At 41.7% G+C, this 12,049-nt stretch overlaps 1 protein-coding gene and 1 long non-coding RNA gene across 3 annotated transcripts in view; one reads left to right on the forward strand and one right to left on the reverse strand.

Moving 5' to 3' along the window:
• The window catches only part of CCDC3 (coiled-coil domain containing 3), a 125,217-nt gene that overhangs the window by 38,012 nt on the left and 75,156 nt on the right, over positions 1–12,049 (reverse strand). The gene's annotated exons all lie outside the window — the stretch shown is intronic.
• LOC142494362 (uncharacterized) lies at positions 831–3,968 on the forward strand. The gene is made up of 3 exons (XR_012801395.1): positions 831–900; positions 1,561–1,602; positions 3,934–3,968. It is a non-coding gene; the product is annotated as an uncharacterized LOC142494362 (long non-coding RNA).

Raw genomic sequence — 12,049 nt, forward strand, 5'->3', positions numbered from 1 at the left:
GTTGTGTGTGGTGTGTGTGTGTGTGTGTGTGTGTGTGTGTGTGTGTGTGTGTGTGTGTGTGTGTGTGTGTGTGTGTGTGTGTGTGTGTTTGCGTGTGCGTGTGTGTGTGTGTGTGTAGCAGCAGTTTGTGTGTGAGCTGGTGTGTGTGAGCGTGTGTGTGTGGCAGTGTGTGGATATAGATATCTGCAGTGTAAGCGTATATAGAGGTGGTTTCATATATTTACCATTTTATTTTAATAAAAAAATCTACTTAACTATACAAAAGTGTCTATTATTTATGAAATAAGCCTACATTTAGCCTATAATAGTAATAATCCCCTCAGAACAGGGCATTACTGGCCAATAATGCCCTGGCTGGGTTAAAGTCCCTCGGCCTTCAACTCTTCCAGCCATTAATGCCCTGTTCTTTGGGGATTATTACTTAAATAACCTCACATTATTGGAAGCCAACACAACATTGTGCTATAATAACATCACGTTATTGGAAGCCAACACAACATTGTGCTATAATAACATCACGTTATTGGAAGCCAACACAACATTGTGCTATAATAACATCACGTTATTGGAAGCCAACACAACAATGTGCTATAATAACATCACGTTATTTGAAGCCAACATAACATTGTGCAATAATAACATCACGTTATTGGAAGCTAACACAACATTACGCTATAATAACATCACGTTAGGACTATGCTAATGGAATTGAAATTGGGCATTGTTTTTGCATATAATTAGCGGTGAGGATACCATGGTAATTCAGGGAACATAACGTCTGTTCCTGTTTTAGGTAATGCCCTGTTGTGAGCCCCAAGTTAACAGAGAGTTTTTGATCTCGCCCTTAGCGTTGAAAGGTCAATGGAACATAGGTGCTGCAGAGCTTCCAGAATCGTAAAGGTAACATTCCATGCTGCTGCCTGTGACTACAGCTGCTTATTGTACTAATGTTAGATTGTCATCTTTTACCTTTATTACATCCAAGACATATTACACATAACAAAAAATGTAAAGGTTAAAGCCCTAAAGAGATACTTGCATGACGTAGTCGGCATGTAAGTATCCCAAAAATGTAATGATGAAGCCTGAAGGGAAAACTATTTCAGCACGTTACAGAAACCTGCACCAATTTTAAAACCGCAAGAAAAATAATCTACTTTGAAGGTTTCAGGCCAATTCCCAGAACAGACACATTAAACCAAATTGCTTCCAACGGATAGCAAATGAGAAGTGCCTGGTATCCGTACCCATCCATCTAACATGACACTTCATTCTCAGAATCCACATTGCGTTTTGAAATATTAATAAAATAACACTTTACCAAGGCTTGTTTGATTTACAATAGAATTACCTGGTAACAGAAGCAGCAGAGACAAAGACCCTTCCTGCTAACATAATGGTTATAATGACTACATTATTATACGTTTATGCAGCTTCCTGTTCTTTATTGTACTTCGTGCTTTTGAAAGCCCAGGGGAATACAAAACTGTATCAGTTTGCTTGAAATAATTTATTTTGTGTTAACTTGCAGCAGCATCTAATGTCTGTGTTTTTCAACAGGGGTTCCGCGGGCATCCCTAAAGGGTTCCCTGCAATTTTCAGGTAATTTGAAAATTGTACCAAATACAGAACAATTTACAATACATCTGATCTCAGACGCACTATTAGAGAGGGTTGGCGTTCCTTACAATGCATCTGATCTCAGACGCTCTATTAGAAAGGGTTGGAGCTCCTTACAATGCGTCTGATCTCAGATGTGCTATTAGAAAGGGTTGGGGCTCCTTACAATACATCTGATCTCAGACGTGCTATTAGAGAGGGTTGGGGTTCCTTACAATGCTTCTGATCTCAGACGTGCTATTAGAGAGGGTTGGCGTTCCTTACAATCATCTGATCTCAGACGCGCTATTAGAGAGGGTTGGAGTTCCTTACAATGCATCTGATTAGAGAGGGTTGGGTTTCCTTACAATGCATCTGATCTCAGACACACTATTAGAGAGGGTTGGGGTTCCTTACAATGTATCTGATCTCAGACACGCTATTAGAGAGGGTTGGGGTTCCTTACAATGCATCAGATCTCAGACACGCTATTAGAGAGGGTTGAGGTTCCTTACAATGCATCTGATCTCAGACACGCTATTAGTGAGGGTTGGGGTTCCTTACAATGCATCTGATCTCAGACGCGCTATTAGTGAGGGTTGGGGTTCCTTACAATGCATCTGATCTCAGACGCGCTACCCAGTTAAAATTCCAAACTCTCATAGTATAATATTGTTCAATATATAAATATACATAGAAGGAAAAGAAAAAATCAAAGCACCAGTTCCATAGCAAAATATTCTTATGCAATTTATTAAGGATAAAAGAGTTAAGTCGACAGGACTTGCACTCACATGATAGATAAGAAACACATTCAGTTGAGAGGATATCTGTGGATCTGGCATCTCCCGTTGAAGAACGGTATCAACTGTGCAGATGAGGGATCACGACTCCGCTATCATGATCCTTGGAATAAATCATCTATGATGACTTGGGGCCGCCGCAGGGCTCCATATTCCCGGCACCTCAATAACAGCAGCAGGCTTCCCTGCTCCAGACACCGCGTCTCGTGTCCCGCAATACATGTGGTAGAGGGTAGAAACTCCACACTGTCTCAGTGAGGAACGGAGTCAGAGCGTGGAGTTTCTACCCTCTACTATCAGAGAGGCGATCATCACGTCGCCGGCAACTCGCCCATTTTGGGAATTTTGCTATCACAGGTAATCGAGGCTCTCTGAATACCGTGATAGCAACGCTCAAACAACTGGCGAATTAAACGGCCCGGTGACTTTTTTTATGAACGCTTATAGAATCGGCCCCTAAATGTGATAAAGAATGACTCAGCACTCCAGTATTAGTGTTCAAAAGCAAATAGTTGTATTGAATATACAGACAAATCCAACGTTTCGGTCCAGCTATGAAGTATTTCTATTGTTCAATATAAAATATTGTTCCAAGCAACTTCTGCCCTAGATGCTCCATGAACTAACTACAACACACATCACTGTGAAATGCTCCAAGAATTAGATTGGCTATCCCTTGAGTCCAGATGCAAAGTACATTTTCCCTGTCCTGCATTCAAATACTTTCTGGGTAAGTTTCCCGCCTATCTGGACAAGCTCCTCACCCCTACCACATGCAGCTTTTATCTGACAGTGGTGCGCAAAGTGGGAGGTGAGAATTTCCGGGGGGGGGAGGCAGGTACAGAGGTCCCGCACTCTCCCCCAGGGCATTTAAATTAAACCTGACATCATATGACCCCGCGACATCATTTGACGCTGGAGCCGAGCAGGAGAGGGGGCGCGAGCCAGGAGGTGAGCAGACAGGAGGGCGCAGGATCAAAACTTTGCACATCCCTAACTTATCCCCTGAGATCTGACTCCAAAAGACTGTTCATGGTCTCAATGTTCAACAAAGTATCCGGTCGCTCCTCCTTCTCTTACCGTGCACACCAGAACTGGAACAGTCTATCGGAGACTCTCACTGCCGCCAGCAGTCTAAGTTCTTTCAATACTTCAGCTGTCTCACATTTTAATCTTGTCTGTAACTGTTACATACACCTATAGATATATGTAATCTCTAACCATCCACGAACTGTCTGTTAGCATAACTTTTTACCAGTGTTCGTTTAACGCAACCATGTACTGTATTTGTCATCATAACTCTGTGCCCAGGACATACTGTACTTGAAAACGAGAGGTAACTCAAAGTATTATTTCCTGGTTAAACATTTTCTAAATATTAAATAAATAAAAAACAAATCCCTTATTTAAGTGAAGCAAAGTTGCTGCGGATACAGTATATGCGATAGGAAATGAACGGTTCTGTCATCAACCTAACATCACACGGCACATCTGATAAACCTTTTTATATATTTGCTTCTGTGTACTTTAGGTGGGTGAACACAAATGCAGACAAACAGAATACTGTAAGTATATTTTTCATGAAAGGTGCATTCATTTCTTAACAATATATATATTTAAAAAAAAAAACACCATAAAACACAGCTATCTTAATGTGGTATTTCTTTTTCTGAAAAAGCGTTAAAAACAGATGATGTTTGAGATCCCAGAAAATGAAAGTTTCGCAACAAGTCTAACACATCCAAAAAATAAAAATACCGGGACATTTTGCCTTCTGTGAAAGAGATCTATTTGTTTCTTTAGAAATAACGTGTGCTGGGGCCACTTGTAAAATAACTGATAATGGGCTAGTAATGCACAGGGATGTTCTGCACTGCTTCTCCGCCTGGCAGGGAAGGCGTTCCTTAAACATGAAAGTGTTTTAGAAGGATATCATTACATATAAACCAGAGCAGGGATATTCAATTTGCAGCCCCAGGCCAAATCCGGTCTGCACAGGGCTCGTTGACCATCTGCGCCTGTTAATTTCATTGCAGGTGCTAAAGCAGTTATGTGCAATTGTCCACACTGAAATTCCCTTTTCATCTCAGATAATGAAAATGTATGCAGCAAACATCAAAATGTTTATGTTATTCCTTTTTTTTTTTTTTTTTTAAGTATAATGATTTTTTTCAAAGTCTTGTTACACTTTATGTAGCAACAATGTACTTTATACCAGTGGGACAGTTTCTCATTCAGCCCCTTTGGAGAACGAGATGACGATCCCGGAACCAGAGTACATGGATTTATAAACGGCTACTGCTCTACATATGTATAATTTTTTTTATATAGCACCAACAGTGTATTCAGCGCTTTGCAAAATTACTATACAAGCTAGATAAGGTACAAACAGTGGGGATAAGCACAACAGGTGAGCGCAAACCTAAGGCAAAGGAAGACCTTGCCTGAAGAACTAACCATCTAAGTAGCTCTGTATCAATGCATACATTTATTTATGTATAAAATGTTTTACCAGGAAGTAACACATTGAGAGTTACAAGATAAAAAACAAATAGGTAGCGCTATATCCTAGTGTGCAGGCAGCCTGCGATATATCCCTGAACCCCAGCCAGGTATTGAACAGTACAAAAAAAAAAATACATCAATGGCGCTCTGCACTAAGACATTAAAAACATATATTATATAGTAATGGAAATATACAACCAGTGGCGTGGATGTTTCTCCTGGGAATGGAAGTTCCACAAATGATGGGATACCATGTAAGGGAAAAAAATTTCACAACATAGTGTAATACTGTTAGGCATACATACAAACATATAACATGAGACGGACACTGAGAACAACAGGTGACTAATTACAAACACATTTAATAAAGCATATCATTAAAAATACATATAATACATAAAATATAAAAATGTTAGGACACTCCAACTCAGGTGGGGGTACCTGCTTACCAAAAGTAAGAAGGGTTCAAGCAGTGGATATTTAAGAGTATCCCCTCTATGGAAGGCTGCTGCTGCTGCACCGGACTGCTGGGCTCACACGTGTGTAGTGCACCGTGGGTAGTGCCTGCTACCTCTGGTTGTAGCTTCTGCCTCTATGCGCCGTGGACACGGAAGATTCTCGTGTCTGCTGGGGAATGGTAATCCCTTCCTGCTCGGCTGTAGAAAGCGCGCCAAACGGAGCTGTTTGTGGATGCGGATGGATATCCGCCCGGATTCGGCAGCCAACGGACATCTGCCAGCAAGTTCCAAGGGGGACAGGATTCACCACCGAGTATGGAGGACCTTTCAGAGACACCCTACGCGTTTCGAAAGTCTTGCTTTCTTCCTCAGGGGTAAACGTAGTATGAAAAAGTAGTCCCTGTATGTCCCGATATATATAGTCCCGGATTAAAGGTGCAGTACACCAGAATATCTTTGCTCATGCGCAGATGTATGCTTTGGGACTCTCAGCGTCTCAAACAAAAACATATACACAAATACAAACACAGAACATGAAAAGACAAGTTATACATTTCAAATGGTAATAATAAAATTTACACTTTCTGAAGACTTAAATAATAACTATGAAACATAGGAAATATATAGCCCAATTTCAGAATCACTATTGATATCGTCAAACAACAGTTGTGAACCCTATGTAAGAAGCATGTTGAGCAGAATATACAATAACCTCAACAGTAGATCATATGAATAATGAGGAAAAATATATATACCCTTGTAATGGATGAAAAATGTGATGGTGCTGTGTAAATATACAAATATATGTTCCCATACATTGGGTAATGTTGTGATGATGTTGTGTAATTATGGATTTAAATCAAATATGTATATATGTGATTTGCGTGAAGTATTATAAATTTAATAACGTGTGTCTATTGTGAAAATTAATTTATATAATGAGAAAAGCAATTGTGCAATGGTGACCAAGTGATTATATGAGTTACTTGAAGTGCATACAAATATGTATGCTGTGATCAGTGAAAATATATATGGCTAATACAATTTTAATTTCAAGTGGACACCAATCTTATGTCCTATTGTATATATAACTAATATGTGCTATTTACAAAATATATATATATATAGAGTGATTCTCCTGTGATAATCAATAAATTCAAATATAATAATATGCTATGCCATAGTCTGTATAATGAAGATATAATATTCTATTTGTTGGATGGATAATTTATCTGTCCAGAAGGAAAGGTTTCAGATCGAATTCAATATTGAGCCCAAGAGGGGTGAGTGTTTTTAATTCGTAGATCCAAAAGGATTCTCTTTTGCCTAATGCCCCTCCCTTATTTCCACCACGCCAGTTTGTCGTGACTGCCTCTATCGCTACACATTTTAAACCTTTTGGGTTTTTGTCATGCACTTGGAGGAAATGGCTCGATACGCTATGTGTATCCAGGCCTTTTTTGATGTTGTAAATATGTTCGTAGAACCGACGCTTAATCGGTCTAGTGGTCATACCCACATAGTGGGACAGTTTCTCATTCAGCCCCTTTGGAGAACGAGATGACGATCCCGGAACCAGAGTACATGGATTTATAAACGGCTACTGCTCTACATATGTATAATTTTTTTTATATAGCACCAACAGTGTATTCAGCGCTTTGCAAAATTACTATACAAGCTAGATAAGGTACAAACAGTGGGGATAAGCACAACAGGTGAGCGCAAACCTAAGGCAAAGGAAGACCTTGCCTGAAGAACTAACCATCTAAGTAGCTCTGTATCAATGCATACATTTATTTATGTATAAAATGTTTTACCAGGAAGTAACACATTGAGAGTTACCTCTCGTTTTCACGTATGTCCAGTCCATAATATCACACTTATGCTATTAAAGCAGCAGTCTGCTTTTTGCATTATTTTTCTACTTACTCTTCTTCCCTTTCTAACGCTGTTTTTATTTTTAAATCTATAAGCGTTTGAAACGTATCGGGTGAAGTTAAAACTGAGCTCTCCCCGGAGCCCTGTGCAATGTAAAAGTTACCATGATAACCTCAGAAGCTAAAGATTAAGAAAAGCTTTATTTTTAACGCAAAAAAATAATAATATATTTTTTATAGAGCAGAATGTACTCGGGGGGGGGGGGGGGGGCAAGATATTAATATTATGAGCTAGATCCACAAAGCTGTTAAATCAAAGCACCTCACCTAAAGCAGGAGCGGGCATTATTTTCTCGGAGTTTCCTCCAAGCTAATTATATCCAAAAACAACAGCTGTTCCAAATCTCAGGAGCGCAGGCTCGTCGGCATGTTATTGTAGCATAATATCGCATTATCGTCCAATAAAATAACGTGACAGTAAGTGTATCCTGGCGTAACATCAAATCCAGACCCTGAAATAGGTGTTTAACTGAAGCTGAGAAAAAGAGGAGAGGGAAATGTTGCTGAGTTGGTTACCTCGGGCTTAACTGTGGCCTTACGTCCAGAACCTGTAAAAACCCAACTTCAGTGTTTGGATATGAGTAACATCGCCTTAACGTAACTTTGTCACTGTATAAACCTTCACAGGCTTTAGTGTATATGTGCTGTTGGGATAACACCTTATTTGCATATTATTGGCACGCAGTTACCGCCAACGACTATCAGTTAACGCGCTTCTCTTTAACAGAGAAAACATGACTTGTTACGTTTACAGACGGTGGGATTTGCGGTTGCATATAATTATAATTATTAATATAAGAATCCGCCAACTGATAGCTAAATCCGCAGATTTGATTCGACAAATCCGCCAAGGGATTGTATCCAACCGCGGTTTTGATGGAACCGGGCGGATTAAAAAACAAACAAATCCGTTTGCGGATTTGACACCGTGAAACGGATTTGGGGGGGGGGGGGGGAATACGGGAAATGTATTAGGGTCGATTCACCCGTCTCCAGTTACGTTATTGGCCTTGGAACATGCACAGATACCGTAGGCTAACTTGATGTTAGGTTAAAGCAGCAAAATGTGATATTTTATATACATTTTGTTTTTAAATAAATCAGTTCTGTAGTCGTAGATAATACTTACTACATTTTTTACTACATTTTTTTATTCAGCTCTTAATGACATTTTAAAAAGTTTTGTAGCATCCTTTTTGATTTCTATAGCAGGCTTTAGACCACCTTCCAAACAGTGCAAGGTATTTGCAACACTTTCCTGTTTGTGATCATTTGTTGCAAATGTTCCCTGCAGTTTGAGCTGTAAACTGTAACAATATATATTGTTACCTTAGTAACACAATGTAGCTGCTGTGTTACACTGACTGAAGCAGCCATTATATCCGGCCGCTCCTCTTTCTCTTACCGTGCACCCCAAAACTGGAACAATCTACCGGAGACTCTCACTGCCGCCACCAGTCTAAGGCTGCGTCCAGGGTGGCGCTGAGCTCGTGCGGGCGCTCACGCTGGCCACGATGAGACACATTGTAACAATGTGTGTGGCATGCGTGATCGCCCCTCCTGCGCGTGCCTGTGAGCTGCAGTCGGAGCTCAGTTTCAGGAGTTTCAAAATTTTGACTCTGCCGCTCCGACATTTGAGAACATGACCAAATGTACCCAATCAGAGGACAGCAAGCAAAACCAATGCAATACAAGCATTGGGAGCTTGTATTCTACTGCATTGCATTGGTTGCTGTCCTCTGACACGAAACGGGGGGGGGACATGAAACGGGGGGGACACAAAATGGTGGGGGGGCATGAAACGGTGGAACATGAAACGGGGGGGGACACACGAAATGGGGAGGGGCATGAAATGGGGGGACACAAAATGGGGGGGGGGACATGAAACGGGGGGACACGAAACGGGGGCGACAAGAAAAATCTTAGAGGGGGGAGTGGGGGAGAGAGAGGGGGGAGTGGGGGAGAGAGGGAGTGGGGGGAGAGAGGGGGGGCAGAGAGAAAGCAGGGGGGAGAGAAAGAGAGGGAAGGGAGGGGGAGAGAGGGGATATATATATATAGATATATATATGTTACTGCAATAGATGCCCCCCCCCCCCCCGCATCCCACTGACACCCCCCCCCCCCGCTCTCAAATTTCTTCTAGCAGGACAAGATTGGTCTCCTGCTTACATGCACGTGACGTCACTGTGCATGAGCGCCAGCTCGCTCGCTCTGCTCTTCCCTACACCCTGGACGCCGCCTAAGTTCTTTCAAAACTAAAGCTGTCTCACATTTTAATCTGGTCTGTAACTGTTACATACACTGTGGCAGGATGGCCGTGGTAAGTGAGGAGACAACACGACTTTTCTGGTGAAATAGTGCTGGTGGATTTATTTGTCCAAAAAGGGTAACTAAACAATGGGTACACTGTCCCTTTAAATGAAAATGTAAACAAAAACCTAACCCCGGTCGGGGCACTGACTAAACAAAAGTGCAGGCTAACTACCTGGCTGGTTAGCTAACCTAGTCCAGCCCAACAATGTTCAACAACACCCGTTGGCTCCTTACCTGGGAGCTTTATTCCCCCCTTGGGACAGGATCAATCTGAGCAGCTTGTGTCTGTCAACACTCCTCTGTCTTCTCTCTGTGCCTCAGAGAGACTTCCACCCCAGAGGCATTCCCTCTTCCTGTTTTAAAGCAGGTGAACTAGTTTAATATGAATCACCTGTGGACTGCTTAATAAGCTGGGTTAACCCCTCGTCTACTGGAAAGCATGCATACTGCCATCTCCTACTAACATACACAGAGTCAATGACCCTGTCACAACGCCTATAACAGGGGAGCGTAATCTTTTTTCCCTGCGCCCCCCTGCCGGCTGTTCCCATCTCTCTGCGCCTTCCCCCCCCCCCCCCTTTACCTCGGCTCCGGCGTCGGCATCATGACATCACGTTGCCATGGCGATATGTCTCCAGAAGCTGCCGGAAGCCAAGGTAAATACAGTTTACAAAGGCCTTCGTCGCTTCCCCGGCATTTAATTTAAGTGCCGTCGGGAAGCGCGGGGCCTCTGTAAACCCCGTGCCCCCCCCCCCCCCGCAGACAATCTCGCGCCCCTCTGTTTGCGCACCGCTGGCCTATAACATATACTATCTCTTACTGTGCATGCAATGTCTTGTATGTAATGTATAACCTTGCTCACTTAATGTAACTATGTATTTGTCACCATGTATTTGTCATCATAAATCTGTGCCACACATTTTATAAATCAATAAATAAATGTTAGGCACACAATCAGGTTTTGACAGCTTTAGAACAGGAGCACCACATGTTTGCCAGCTTAGGTAAGAATATAGAATTATACATTGACACTGTAACAGGGGAGTAATCCCTGTTCAAGTAATGTGCCTTTAATCTAGCAGTGTGGTGGTTAACTGCTGGTAGTCAATTAATAAACACCACCTGCCTGATTTAGATTGCTTACAAAAGCCTGTCTGTTGACACAGGAAGTGACTCCTTCGCTCACGTGTGAGCTGAACTTTGGAGACAGAGCAGAGGTTCTTTAGTCTCCCAGGAGAGACTGACCAAGAGAACACAGATCTCTGGAGCTGACCATGTCTTGAGCTCTGCCAGAAGACACCGCAGAGCTGCTTCCAAGACACAGGGGAAACTTCGAAACCTGAATGCTGACAAACCCTGAAGAAAAGGTAGCAACCAGGGACAGAGAAGATTTTCCCTCCAAACTACAAGGAACAGATAAGACTTTTATTACAAGACTTTGTATATCTGTTCATTTCATGCTATGTGTTTGGGGCTGGGAGACATGCTTAACTAAGGGAGTTGTGAATTGCATATTATTTCACTAGAACCACTACCAAGTGAATAGAAGCTGTGTTTCCCCCTTGTTTGGATGGTTTCCTGATGTTAAGGAAAAGGCACAATAAAGCCTTGTTATAATTTCACCTTATAAAGTCTCCAATTGTGTACCTCTGTGAACGTCCGTCTACAGACACATTCTTCACATATACAAGTAAAGTTACAAAAAAGTTGGAAAGTAGTATTGCCGCTTTAAGTCACTGAGCAGATTTTTGTGGATCTAGTCCTATAAAAGTTACACTCAGAGGTTTCTGAGGGAGATTGCTGGACACAGGAGATATGATTTGCTGCTGCCTAGCTGATTATCATGTTTCACAGACTTGATCCAAGTTACTAAACTCAGATAAGATTACACCATCTTAGAACTGGAGGTTTCTATGACACGCCACAGTGCAGAAACCGTGCACACTGTTCGGAGAATGTCAGAAGCACTGGAATCCTGGCGGCCCTGTGATGTTCCCCCAACCTCATTAGAGATAATTGCTGACAGTTCTAACAAGCACGAATAGATATGTCTGCACTGCTACAGCATAGACAACTAAAAGGTGACATCAAAATGTGTTTTTTTTAGACATTAGTGTTTAAACGTTTAATTAGGAGAAATATAAAAAAATATATATTGAGGAGGGAAAAACAAGTATATGCCCAATAATAAGAGGGGAATATGCAGTGTCAGACAGACAAACAGCTGGAAGACTGCGCCTCATTTGAAGAGAGGCATTTTTACAGCTCTACAGCACCCTCTTTCTAGTCTTACAGCTGTGTCAAACCCATCAATTACATTGAGGCTGTCTAAACTAAGACTAACAATACAATGGTTATCTGAAGACAGGTAATGTAAATACAAAAAATCATGAAATGTACATCTTTCCAGCTGCAGATCTAAGGCTTTGGTCCC

This window comes from Ascaphus truei, chromosome 5, assembly GCF_040206685.1.
Source record: "Ascaphus truei isolate aAscTru1 chromosome 5, aAscTru1.hap1, whole genome shotgun sequence".
Classification (NCBI taxonomy): Eukaryota; Metazoa; Chordata; class Amphibia; order Anura; family Ascaphidae; genus Ascaphus; species Ascaphus truei.